The sequence below is a fragment of the Nymphalis io genome, chromosome 3 (genome assembly GCF_905147045.1).
Source record: "Nymphalis io chromosome 3, ilAglIoxx1.1, whole genome shotgun sequence".
NCBI classification, from domain to species: domain Eukaryota; kingdom Metazoa; phylum Arthropoda; class Insecta; order Lepidoptera; family Nymphalidae; genus Nymphalis; species Nymphalis io.
The window spans coordinates 12,739,273-12,754,220 of NC_065890.1; the positions used below are offsets into that span (position 1 = coordinate 12,739,273).

The 14,948-nt window shown below is 32.6% G+C and overlaps 1 long non-coding RNA gene across 1 annotated transcript; it reads right to left on the reverse strand.

Annotated features, from left to right (window-relative positions):
* Positions 1-327: 327 nt before the first annotated feature.
* LOC126781268 (uncharacterized) lies at positions 328-13,452 on the reverse strand. Its single transcript, XR_007670618.1, has 3 exons — positions 13,379-13,452; positions 11,966-12,421; positions 328-422 (listed from the first exon to the last, which is right to left on the reverse strand). It is a non-coding gene; the product is annotated as an uncharacterized LOC126781268 (long non-coding RNA).
* Positions 13,453-14,948: the final 1,496 nt, after the last annotated feature.

The window sequence follows — 14,948 nt, forward strand, 5'->3', positions numbered from 1 at the left end:
TATTGTTGTGTTCCAGTTTGAAGGGTGAGTGAGCCAGTGTAATTACAGGCACAAGAAACATAACATCTTAGTTCCCAAGGTTGGTGGCGCATTGGTGATGTAAGCGATGATTAACATTTCTTACAATGCCAATGTCTATGTGCGTACTTAGCATCAGGTGGCCTATATGGTCGTCCGCCTACCTATTCAATGAAAAAAAAAAACAATTAGATTTGACTTGTCGATTGTTAAAACTTTTGTAATGATAGTTATTGCTATGTAACGAAAGAAATATAAAATGTTCTAAATAAGTGGACTAATATTAATTAATCAAATGGTATTTTAATTTTAAACTTTATCACAATAGTATTTGAAACTCTTTTACTGATATACCTTTTACGTTACGTGAACTGATGCTAATGCGGTTCTCCTTTGGTTTTAATCTGAAAAAGAATACAAAAATTATCACTTACAGTTTAATTAAATATATTTAAAAAAACATCGTTAGGAAACCTGCATGTGTCTAATTTCACTGAAATTCTGTCACATGTGTATTCCACCAACCCGCATTGCAGCGTGGTGGAAAAAGCTCCAAACCTTCTCTTCAAGAAGGGAGAGGAGGTCTTTTGCCAGCAGTGGGACATTCACAGGCTGCTACTATACATCGCTAATGCGTCACCATTTTTACGTCATCGACTAGCATTCGAAAGTGAAAACGTGGTTCGTGATTGGTTCTATCAAGTTTTTTTCGAATGGAAGTCGCAATTTTGAATTAAAGTTTACGTTAAGGTGAACGTAAAAGTAATTTCGTAGATTTTCATTGTGTAATAAGAATGAAAACAATATTAAAAAGACACTCCGTAGACAGCTGCTTACCCAAAAATCGGTTGGTGAAAATACCATTTTAAATTTGGTTGGTTTATCTTACGACGTGACGTGGTTTAGTTTAGCTTTACAATATGTAATCTATTTACTTTTATAAGCGAAGCACTACTGACTTCTGAATGACTGAGTCATCACGAGATCTCCGAAACTGTAGATCCGATTGACTTGAAACAGCATAATTACTCCATCCGCAACGTAGACGCTCTCTAAGAATTTTAAGCAAATCTTATACGGACTGGCAACCAGTATGATATAAAACTAGAAAACTTCCATGTTATAAACCAAACCATACGAAACATCAAGATCACCATTAATATTAATGGCTCCCATATATTAATCTAAGAAGCGAAGTGCAGATCTAACTATAGTATCATGTTCATAATAGCAGTGTAAACCTGGCGTCGGCAAGGCGTCGGTAAGACGTCGGTAAGATGTCGGTAAGTGAGATTTATTCGCGCGAAGAACATTAAAGTGTGTAGCGAGATATCGTTTATCTCACGGTAAGTGCACATTGCGCTGCGAACCACGTCTGTATCGGGATATATAGTCATTTTTCCGTCTTGTAAACAGCTGCCCTTAGGATGTATTCATATAAATTTGAACTTTAAAGATTAAAAGATTTTTATACAAAAAAATATTCGCTCTTCCAAAGCAACACTCCCACTTGTGGGTAAAGATCTCATTTCAGTACTTAAATAAAAATAAAAGTTGATATTTTTATACTTTATATTGCCGTTTGGCGGTTGAACAAGCGATTAGTATTTCCCATTTATAATATTAGTACAATGATTATCGTTGTAAACATCATTGTAATTCTAATATATCTGTGTTATTTTATTTATTTCGGATATACGTTTTACAGTATAACAAGACCTTATCTTTCTCAGCTCGGGATACCGATCCCGCGGGTTGCACCGTGTAATGGGTTTATGGGTCCTAGAGCGGTGTAGCAGCTATGAATTATGCTTAGAAAAGAATTCCGATATTTTGATTATCATTCTTATAAAACAAATAAGAATATTTGTTTCATACTGACTGGTAAATAGTTTTTTTTTATATGTACATATCAGGTGATGTTAAGTAGGTACCACCGCCCATAGTCATTGGCCCGTAAGAAATATTTTACCATACCTTCAACCATGGGAACTAAGATGTTATGTTCCTTGTGTCTTTAGTTACACTGGCTTACTCATAATTTTAACAGGAACACAAAAATACCAAGCTTGCTATTTGGGTAATTAAGGTCAAGATCTGCCAGTTCGATTTGAAAAAATATTCTTATGTTATGTAACCCATTTATTGAGAAATGTTATAAGCAATATAACATCGCTATTTCAATCGCTTTGAGTTAAGGGGGCGGATCAGTAAAGGCTAAAATGGATGAAACTGCACTAAGCAGATAGTATTAAATAAAATCTCAATTATAGTGAGACTATTTTTCATTTCAAGTGTTAATGTTATTATTTCAATAAATTATATTTAATAACCAATTAACGCGCGTATAATAATAAATAACTTTCAATCAATACGGGCGCAGCCGATATGTGATAGCGACCAACCTTTATTCAATAAATCAGTCGATATGTTTTGTGTAAAGAACTACGTACCACCAAATATTTTTGTTTAAAATAAATTGTTAACTAAGACCTTTAATCCATTTTACAAGAGGTTTGGAGTTTATTCCACTACGCTGCTCCAAAGCGGGTTGTTGGATACCTGTGGTAGATTTTCATCAGACAGGTACTTTTCTCCACAAAATTATCCTTCAGCACTGAGTATGAGATTTATTATAAACACTAATAAAGCACATGAATATGCAGGTTTACTTCGCTAATTTGTTGTTTGTATCATGTTTTGACAGTTATCATTGGTTCAGAACGGATTATTAATTAAAAAATAAAAAAATAATTAAATATATCATAATTTAATCAAAAGTATAGTTAGGCCTTTATAATTCTTTGAGCCAATAATCCTAAGAACCGTAAAAAAATGATATACATAGATACGTTTTTGTAACATGATCTTCCTTTTTTTTGTAATATGCCACCTGATGGTAAGTGGTCACCAACGCCCATAGACATTGGCATTGTAAGAAATGTTAAACTTCGCTTACAACATCAATGAGCCGCCAACCTTGTTATGTCCCTTGTGCCTGTAATTACACTGGCTCACTCTCCCTTCAAACCGGAACACAACAATACCAAGTATTGCTGTTTTGCGGTAGAATATCTGATGAGTTGGTGGTACCTACCCAGACAAGCTCGCACAAAGCCCTACCACCAGTAGTCCTTTTTCACATCCCATTTTTCTCAGTCGAATAATTTTACTTGTATAAAAATTGTGATAGTGTTGTAATTGTTAAGTGATCATGCAGTGAAAGTGCAAGCGCGCTCAATCGAAAGTATATTTTGATTTCGATTGAATATTCCATAAATATTATTATTGATTCAGAAAAAAACTGGCTTATGAAACGATCGTAATGAAATTGCTCCAAAGATTTAATGAATGAAATGCCAACAAGTTCTTAATGTCAACTCACGGCTTAAGCAACGCATTACAATTTATAACCAATTATTTGATTAATCTTATGCTTATACACCAATTATGATTACAAAATTGTTCTCGGTAACATAATTGGGTGAATTTAAAAAGCGTTAAATGTCCTTGTAAGATATATGTATCGTGGCATTTGCATGTAATATTTAAAATGACAGAATGATTTCTTTATTGTCGTTAATTATGTGCTTTTAAATGTAACAGAATCGCGATGGTTTAGTGGATAAATGGAGACTCATAACCGAAAGTCGCGGGTTCAAATCCGGGAAAACACTGCTGTGATTTCGTGTCCTTTGTTCGTGTTAAGCGGTAAAGGAAAACATCTTGAGGATATCTACATATGTCAGAAGTTCTGACACATGTGTATCCATAAACTCCAAACATTCCCAATAGTATAAAGTAAAGAGATCCAGTAGTGGGAAATTACATTTACTTTTTTTTTAAATAATTGCAATACCCGTTTTAAGTAATTACTAATATTCCTATTTACTCCATTGCGCTATTGACGATAGACTTATATTAAATTTTTACAAAAATTGAAAATTACATTTTAATATTTATAACGTCATAATTTTCCTTATTGTAACGATAAGAAGATTATAGGAAGAGTGTGGCGCAATATTTATTTTAATCATTTAGTCATACGTGTAGGTGTGACGATGTGTCTTTACCGCGTCATCTTAATCTCAGACAAACCGACAACCATACAAAGTGAAGCAAAAAGAATAGTTGACATAACGACGAAGGACTTTCAAGGGCACGACCTTTATTTAATAATTAAACTATATAACCAAGATTATGACGAGAAGTGATATGTTGGAATATTAAAAAAAACAATTCGCTTAATACATGTTCATATATATTCGTTCGATATTCAAAAATGTTTGTATTATAATATTCTAAATGGAATTGTGCAATTATAACTAGACAAACTAAGAGGAGATAGGCGGAAAGCAATTATCACCGGCACAGACTTAGTAAATTTCGGACAAATCAAAGTAATAAATTATACCTGGAACCTCGTTAGGGATGTACGGTACTATGAAAACCGGAACTTTCTCGAAATTTCGATGTCATTCGAGCAAAATATTGCATAACGAATAAATAAAACAATTTTTATATCGTGTTAAGCGGTAAAGGAAAACATCTTGAGGATATCTACATATGTCAGAAGTTCTGACACATGTGTATCCATAAACTCCAAACATTCCCAATAGTATAAAGTAAAGAGATCCAGTAGTGGGAAATTACATTTACTTTTTTTTTAAATAATTGCAATACCCGTTTTAAGTAATTACTAATATTCCTATTTACTCCATTGCGCTATTGACGATAGACTTATATTAAATTTTTACAAAAATTGAAAATTACATTTTAATATTTATAACGTCATAATTTTCCTTATTGTAACGATAAGAAGATTATAGGAAGAGTGTGGCGCAATATTTATTTTAATCATTTAGTCATACGTGTAGGTGTGACGATGTGTCTTTACCGCGTCATCTTAATCTCAGACAAACCGACAACCATACAAAGTGAAGCAAAAAGAATAGTTGACATAACGACGAAGGACTTTCAAGGGCACGACCTTTATTTAATAATTAAACTATATAACCAAGATTATGACGAGAAGTGATATGTTGGAATATTAAAAAAAACAATTCGCTTAATACATGTTCATATATATTCGTTCGATATTCAAAAATGTTTGTATTATAATATTCTAAATGGAATTGTGCAATTATAACTAGACAAACTAAGAGGAGATAGGCGGAAAGCAATTATCACCGGCACAGACTTAGTAAATTTCGGACAAATCAAAGTAATAAATTATACCTGGAACCTCGTTAGGGATGTACGGTACTATGAAAACCGGAACTTTCTCGAAATTTCGATGTCATTCGAGCAAAATATTGCATAACGAATAAATAAAACAATTTTTATATCATCAATTTTCATATGATTATTGTTTTCATTATAAGCATTATACCATAATTATTTTATGATATTCATATAATTTTTTAACTAAAATAAATATTTCAAATCTCAGATCTTAGATTTTATATAAAAATTCTTACAAAAATCGTAATTTATGCTTTCAAATATTCTCACAAAATCTAATTATAGAAAAATACCAACACGAACGAACGGAGAACAGTCCCAGTAAAAATGTGTCTTATTAAAAACGATAAAATTCTATATAAGTAAGAGTTTGTCCCGGAAAAGTTACATCTGACAGCCCTGAGTTGTTAGGTGCTAAAATTCAGCTGTACCGGCTAACTCGAACGGGCCGAACAATGGGAACTTTGCCGGCTAACTAATAAGCGGAACTTGAAATCGGAATTAACTGCTAGTTAGCGTTATAATTTGTGTCAGATTTCGTATTATTTTGTATGAACATTGAACATTTTCATTGTCAAAAGTATTTTATTAACAAAATATATGAGCACCCCAGAGTTAGTAAAGTGGTTTTAATTATAACTCTTTGTGATTTAGCTAACGGTAGTTGCTTTTTTTAAATTACCGATAAATAAACTGCGCCAAAAATATTTTATTCTTCTGGAAAAATAATTAATATAATTTGACAATAATGAAAATTTTGGTCACAATCAATTTCAAAGTTAATTTAGCGATCTTTTGATTACTTTTGTTTTCAATAAGTTAATGATTCTTATACTATTTAAAATTTTTTATTTATTAATATTTTCAAACTGACAATTTACTAGGTGGTAAGCTTTGTGCAAGCTCGCCTGGATAGGTACCACGTACTCATCGGATATTCTACCGCTAAATAGCAATACGTAATATTTTTGTATTTTGTTTGAAGGGTGTGCGAGCCTTTGTAACTACATTCGCAAGGGACATGACATCTTAGTCGCCAAGGTTGGTGGCGCATTGGTGCTGTAATGTACGGTTAGTATTTCTTACATCGCTTTTGTCTCCAGGTCCATTTCACCGTGCGCCTACCAATAACATAAGAAAAACATTAGTACACTCTTTAGGTCCCAGATTTTTGGTTCTTTTTCACTGAACAATATTATCGCACGATTATTGGCTACGTTATTCAAAATACTAATGCAATAAGACATTATACTGTGAAAGTAATAAAAAAATACCGTGTCAACATTAAAAAAGCTTTGTTTATTAATCGCAATTGCAATAAAGAAATTTAAAACATGTTAAAAAAAACTAATTAAATAAGGCTTAAGCGAAATATACATAACATGATAAAAGCACAACGTATAATGAATTCGTTGATTAACATGACAGGTTCATAAATAATATTTATATTTATGTATCCTGTTATATAAAATGGTTATTATATTACAATTGAAAATGAGCATTTCTTGTATGTATTTGTTGTGTATTTCGGAAGTGGCTGTAACGATGTGCCTTAAATTTTATATTTTGATAATATTTTAATATCTAAGTTTATCTATATCTTCTGTAGATTTGAAAAACACAATTTTTCATAAAAAAAGATTCAATAACTGATTAACATTATTGGACCCGAGCGACGTTAGTTGCCGATTTTTCTTAGCAGACAATTCCTAAATTAATGTACTATAAAGAGTAAACAAATAGATCCCTTCAATTCTCATACTGTTATCTTATAACTATATAAAAATTCCAATTATCTATCTTCGAACAGAGATCGACACGACAGACGTCATCTCCGGCCCGAATCGTAATGCAATATTCTAATCGAACGATTCGATGCGATTAAAAATCAATTATCTCACAGTGTAGCGCCCCGTCGAGATTAATATTGGAATAACATTGGTTTGGAGAGCGGAATTAAGTACAAATGCATGTACACGCCTTAAAGTGCTTAAGAATTTGTTGAATTATTTTAAAGTATTTAAACGGAAATTATATTAAATTGTTTGAATATTATTCAAAGTCGCAATAATGTCGAAGATGCTTAAATACTCCATGTTGATTTTAAAAGATGAAGTTGTGTGAAGTGGAATGGGTGCAAGTGTTAGGTATCCTGCGTCATTTTCCATACCTTGACAACTTGTATGTTAAGACGAGAAAGCGTAACAAACAAACAAAGTAACTTTCGCATTTAGAATACAATGTGACAAAAATTTAGATAGAAAGAAAAAAGTTTTTTTTTTTAACGATAATATTTATAACAGTAATTATATAATACATTTCCAGGTGACAGGGCTTTGTACCACCCACTCATCAGATATTCTACTGCTAAACAGCAATACTTAGTATGGTTGCGTTCCGGTTTGAAGGATGGGTGAGCCAGTGTAACTATTGGCACAAGGGACATAACATCTTCTTTCCCAACTTTAATAGCGCATTGGCTAAGGTATTGGTAAGAAATGGCTATTATTTCTTACATCGCCAATGACTATTTGTCCGCCTAAAAATATCATAAAAAAACATCGTTCGAAAATCCATAGCATATCTTTTAACATTAAAATATATTTATCGTTCTTTCTTAAGCATCGACGAAAGTCAGCTGGTCGTTTAGATGAAGGAATATGTAAGGACCGCAGATATTTTACGAGCACGAATGATACGCGTCTCAGAGGAAAAATTTTATTACATACAGTTTGGCGTAATGCCAGTTACACACATAGGCTGAAAACAAGGTAGCAAAATTTAAAAAACTAAACATCATATGTGAACTTATCTGAATTTTTTGAAGTTTTAAAAATTTAAACATAGTTTTGCTCTCTATCCTTATCAAAATTACCCTACCTACTTAGATCCATTAAAGCATGCTCAAAGGTATATTTGATAATTTTTATTGGTGGTATGTGCAAGCTCGTCTGGGTAGGTAACCACCCATACATCTATCCGCCATTCATCCACCCATTCATCAGATATTATACCGCAAAACAGCAGTACTCGGTATTGTTGTGTTCCGGTGTGAAGGGTGAGTGAGCCAGTGTAATTACAGGCACAAGGGACATAACATCTTAGTTCCCAAGGTTGGTGGCGCATTGGCGGTGCAAGCGATGGTTAACATTTATTTCAATGCCAATGTCCATGGGCGGGGGTGACCACTTACCATCAGGTGGCCCATTTGCTCGTCCGCCTAACTATTGTATATAAAAAAAAGATTTTATCAATAATAATTAATACATTAACCAGAACAATGAACGGGTTACCACTGTTTATCTATTTATTTGTTCCAATAATCTCTCGTTATATCATGTTGAAGTTATCTTGTAATATATTTTACATTTATCGTAAAATATTCAAAACATGAACTTTCATAGCAAATATTTTCGTTAATGATTTTTCGAATTTACATTTGTGAGATTTGCGAAATTACTTTATCTTTAAAGTACGTGAAAAAAAACTGTCATAGTGCGCAAATAGAGTTATCTTTCACCCCGGCCAAGATAAAATTCATAGCAAGCTCCGCAAACCGTCACGCATGCACGAGACCGCGTACACGAAAACCGTATACATACACGTTTGCCCATAGATAATCACACCGGTAACCCGGGCTCCAGCGCACGTTTCAGTTGGGTATTACGAAACTCACTGCGGTAGACGCGCTCTATGTCCACAGTTAAAATTCGGATGCATATTTATTATGTGTGTATGGCAGTTTAAATAAGTCCCTGGATTGAATTTCATTTTCAAAATGAATTTTGTGCTAGGTGCCATTAAGTCGAAAATGAAATATTAATTTATATATTATTGTATTACATTTTTATATCTGCTATAAATAATAAAATATCACGTACGTAATAAATATTGCTATTGTGGTGAGTCGGGTAAACAATGCGGTGTCTTTTTCTTTGGCATATCAAATCACTGAGGACAGAAAGAGTTAAATCAGTGTTTAATTAAACAGTCGCTTAGCAAAGTTTATAAGTAATGCCGTATGTTTTTTTTAGTATAAAAAGGTAAATGTCGTGCAGTCATGTTTAATAGACATTATGAATTATTATTTATTCAAAAGAGATCTTCGTAGGCTGTTAAACTGAAAATATACAATATACGTTTATTTAACTTTTATCATTTTATTTTTATAAAGCGTCAGGCATCGCTGAAGCATAAATCGCAAGCTTGTAGCTGTGTAGGTTGCTTAGTGATACCAATCCCTCATAATAAATGCTACTCTAACTATTATAGGTATATAAGTTTATTTTATAGAATAGGAAGACGGACGAACATATGGGCCACCTGATGGTAAGTGGTCACCAACGCCCTTAGTCAGTTGCTGTAGAATATATGATGAGCGGGTACCTACACAGACGAACTTGCACAAACTCTACCACCAGTATAAAAGTAAAAGTTTACGAATATATTTGTTTATCGCTATTTAAGGCATATACCTTATATATTATCAATTTTTACTTAGGTAATTATAATTCGAGATAAATATTAAGTTTATTGTTTAGCTAATACATTGTTAAGCTAGTATTGTTACGTCTTAAATTTTTTATAATTTCATATGTATAACAAGTTTAATAAACTTAAAACCGCGGAGCACAGTTAGTTCTAAATATGCAATAAATCTTCAAATATAATTTGATGTCTCTTAATCATTATTCGAAATATCAAAGATTTTTAAGTAAAAGGGGAAAGACAATTTACTTAAGAAACATAATCCATTTACTAAATTATTAGACGTGTGCTAAACCAATTCAAAAATAATATCCGTCTGTGTGTTTCGTTTAGATGGAGACAATAATTATGTTACTGTATAAAATAGCTGGTCTTTAAACTATATACCATTGCGACATCTACATCTTAAATGGAGGATATCATCTCGTAGCTTTGCATAGCTTTTTATATACATTTTATATATTTGATCATACACAATGAAATGAAATTGTAATATAATAATCACAGATACAAATTGATTTTTGTAGAAAAAAGGGTCATTTTCAACACAACAACAAAGTATAAGATATTCGAGCCGTGATGGTTGAGTGGTTGGAAGACGTGATTCGTGCTTACCGGTGATTCCGAGTACAAAACCGGGCGAGCGCCACTGATGAGCTTAATTTGAGTTTATAATTCATCTTTTGCTCGATGGTGAAGAAAAATATTGCGAGGAAACTTGCATGTGGTGGATGAAATTCTGTAACGTGTATCCACCAACCCGCATTTGAGCAACGTGATGGAGTAAACTTCAAGCTTTCTCAAAAAAGGATAGAGCTTACCCCAGCAGTGGTACATTTACAGGCTGTTACTTTTAATATAGAATAATCAGTTTTGTGCAGGTGTGTGTAAATTCCTTCTTGTGTTCACCTTCAAACAGTTATACTTTATGTTACTTTGTTCTCGTTCAAAGGGCAACTGAGCCAGTATAATTAAAGATGCAAGCATTTTATTTTATTTTAGATTATGTGGTTGGCAGCGCATTAACGATAACATGGTTAATATATAATTATATATAATATTTATTATAAATAAATCGCTGTCATATATAAATGTTGCTATAGAAGTAGGATTTGATGATTGAGATGATTTAAGTACATATGTACTCTTAGATTAATTAAGCAAAAAACCAATAATATTTACTATTACTTCAATCAGGAGATATATAGATCATATTGGAAATGGCTTAATCGACATCTATGGATATTATTTGAGGGTCAATGAAAATACAACCCAGCCAAAAGTTGTTTTAGTATAATTTGTCCATATAACTTACTTAGTGGCGACATCTGAGTTTCCTTGGGTAAGGTTTTATATAATATATCATTTTGTCATTCCAAAATGCAAAGAGAACACATTGCTGCGGCTACGGTTCAAAAACCGCACCTTTGAACCGCACAGCTACGGACTTGTCTGCGATTCCACAGACTTCAGACATATACTGTTTCCAAAGTGCTTCGGTTCGGGATGGTTGGCGTCCATCCGTAATACCACGCACCGAAGGAAGCCACTTTTATATTTATTTATTCCCAATGTAATTAATTCTTATGTAAATAAATATACATTAATATCAATATAAGATACAAAGTCTACTCCGTACTACCAAAGTTACATTGCCAATGAAAATGGAAAAAATACAGTGATTTTTTTTAAAGTGTATCATTAGTTAGAGTGGAAATGAAGCTAGTATAAGCGGATACTTTTCGTCATCCGATAGCTTTACCGTTGAATTAAAAAGTGCAGCTAAAAATAAAAAAAATACCGCACTAAAAATAGTCATATCAAAAGTTTAATGAATGGCGGGAGCGGTACCGCTAATTGACTTTAAATTTAAAACAGTTTTCAGTCAGAATTAATTTTAGTGACGCGTTTTAATTATATTAAGTCGTGTAAATAATGCATGAAGCTTGGAACGAACGTTTTATAATATTAATAAGTTTTATACATAAGGACTTGTGTAATTATTTTATTATTACTTGGAATGGATTTGATTACTCCATAGCTCATTAATTTTCTATAAATGTATAATTTTTTTTAAAAGTATTAATCAATGAGTCGATCTTATTACCACCAAATGTCTCTGATGCAAAGATATGTGAGCAAATAAGGACTCTTTTGTAAACTTCCGATTTAAAGAATTGTAAATAAAAAGAAAAAAAAGGTCGGAAAAACTTACAGGAAGTTGGATGAAAATGTATTATATTTTCTACCAACACACACTGGAGCAGCTGGTGGAATGATGTCTGAACCTTCTTCTCAACAAGATAAGCTTTAGCCCATAAATACAATATCTTTATGATATGTTTATGAGGACCACATTGCAATTTCGGTGCGTTCATTTTTAAAATATTTTAATTAAGTTATAGTCAATTAATTTCAAACATTTCACGATCGTATTTTGTGTTGAGATTTGTGTTGGTTTTCATAGTAATGCTCTATTGCTTACGAACGGCGGTCCTGTTAGCTTTTAATATTATAGCCAGGCCCGGAATTAGAGATCCAAGGCCCTTTAACTTTTGAGATCCGCCTATTTTTTGTCTGAGTAGACTGGTCGGTGCCTTCTAGGCCTAGGCATAAATACTGTACTGATTTTAGTTTTAGTACAACCAATTAATATGAGCTCCTTAAAAATCTGAAATCAAAAATCAAATACATCGGTTACCTTAAAATTACTTTAAATACGGAAGAAGGTATTATATGTTAAAAAGAATATTGAGAAACAAACAAAGATATTTTATTTACGATATAAACGTTAAATTATTCATAGTTGTTAAATATTTTTTTATAAGATGATTAGATCATTTAACAAAATAAAAAAGCAGTGTGGTGTATATTACCAGAACCAAAAACGATTCTTTAAAATGTTTATTTCGATGGATTCACAAAGAGTTGAAGTTATTCGTTGAAACTTAATCGGCATTAAAAAAAATTGTTTCGAAAATCGATTAAATGAATTATATTCAGCGATACTTATTACATTTTATGCCTTCTTTTATATTATAATTTCAAGTGAGTTTTGAATTCGCAAAATTTTACGCTTTTGATGATTGGAAACGTTAACAACTTATATTATAAATACAAATGAGAGTTCGTTTACTTGTTACGCTATTGCGTCTTAACTTGTCCATCGATGATCTTTGTATACATATCGTCAGGGATACAGAAAAGGACCACCTTGACCCCCCAACCCCTTACACTAAGCTAGAAACTAGGTTGTAATACATTGATGAATTTTATTGGTGGTAGGGCTTTGTGCAAGCTCGTCTGGGTAGGTACCACCCACTCATCAGATATTCTACCGCAAAACAACAATACTTGATATTGTTGTGTTCCGGTTTGAAGGGTGAGTGAGCCAGTGTAATTACAGGCACAAGGGACATAAAATTTTAGTTTCCAAGGTTGGTGGCGCATTGGCTATAAGCGATGGTTGACATTTCTTACAATGCCAATGTCTAAGGGCGTTTGGTGACCACTTACCATCAGGTGGCCCATATGCTCGTCCACCTTCCTATTCTATAAAAAAAATTGAAAAAAAATCTTGATGTGTTAATAGGATTAAATATAATGTCCTTTTTTAATATTACGGAACCTTTGATATGTGAACTTGGCGCTTTTCTTCACACTTATAGCAGTTGATTTAAAACTCGATAATGTAATTCACGCCACACCAAGTTGAATAATGTTCATTATCTTAATTAATTTACGTATGATTAAGATTTTAAATTACACCTTTGTAATTAAGATAACGCTAATTATATTGGTATAGTTCATTATAACTAAGGCCATGTCATGTTCTCAGGCCATTTTTATTTTTTCAATAGCATATTTAGGAATAAATGCAGGTACGTGTTATATATAATATTAAATAATAACGTTGATTTATTTTAATAAATTAATTTATTCATTAAAACATTGATGTTTATGACATTAAAAAAATATATTATATAAAGTGGTTTTTAAGTTTGAGCACGATTGTAAAGTTATTTTCATGTTTTTAATTAATTTAAACTTTATTGGGCAAAACCAAATTCCTGAATCCGCGATGCTAGTGAAAATTTCAATAACTAATAAGCGAATTTTTGCGGACACTACTCGGAATTGAACTCAGGGCTTCAGTGGTTGCAACCTTCTAAAATCATTACCACTATACTGTTTCAGGCTTAAACGTAGTCACGATCGTGAGCAAAAGCTTATCATATAATTAGTGAGTTCATAGCCCATCTTGGAAATTAAACGATCATCTCTTGACTATTTTTTTCTTTTCTTTTATATCAATCTGGTACTTTATACTGGTGGTAGGGCTTTGTGCAAGCTCGTCTGGGTAGGTACCACCCACTCATCAGATATTTACCGCAAAACAGCAGTACTTGTTATTGTTGTGTTCCGGTTTGAAGGGTGAGTGAGCCAGTGTAATTACAGGCACAAGGGACATAAAATCTTAGTTCCCAAGGTTGGTGGCGCATTGGCTACGTAAGCGATGGTTGACATTTCTTACAATGCCAATGTCTAAGGGCGTTTGGTGACCACTTACCATCAGGTGGCCCATATGCTCATCCGCCTTCCTATTCTATAAAAAAATATATCATAAATATATCAATATTAAAATTTGCTAAAAAAACCTGCTGAGTTTCGTTCGTCGGTTCTCCTCGGGTCTGGATATTTTCTTCCCCAAATCGGTGTAGTCTTTATTTTGATTGTTAGTCAGTGTCATGCTTATATATTATAACAAATAAATTTATATTTAACTCCATCTAACTACCTTCACTTAAAATTACATCATATCGAATGTAAATGAATGTTTAGACGAACTCGTTAAGTTGTAAATATGGAAACAATATAGTTAGCACATATGGTAGAATATAATATTTCTAACGACTTTGCAAGAAATTGTAGCTTACGGTTCTTACCTTTTAACGAGAGCTTACGAAGCGACAATGTAGCCGTCGTAAAGAGAAAATAAATTTCAACTGCCCATGCATTGGACGTGCCTTTAATGTGGTAATAACAACGTGCCTCTTAGCAACATTGTCGTCAATTGTCGTTAACTCTGGACTTGTCTAAAATTGCTCTGCAAGCTTATATTAGAAAATTAAATTGAGCGTAAAACAATGTTGTTTTATTATTCCTGATAGACGGTTTCCAAAAAAATTGACAAACAG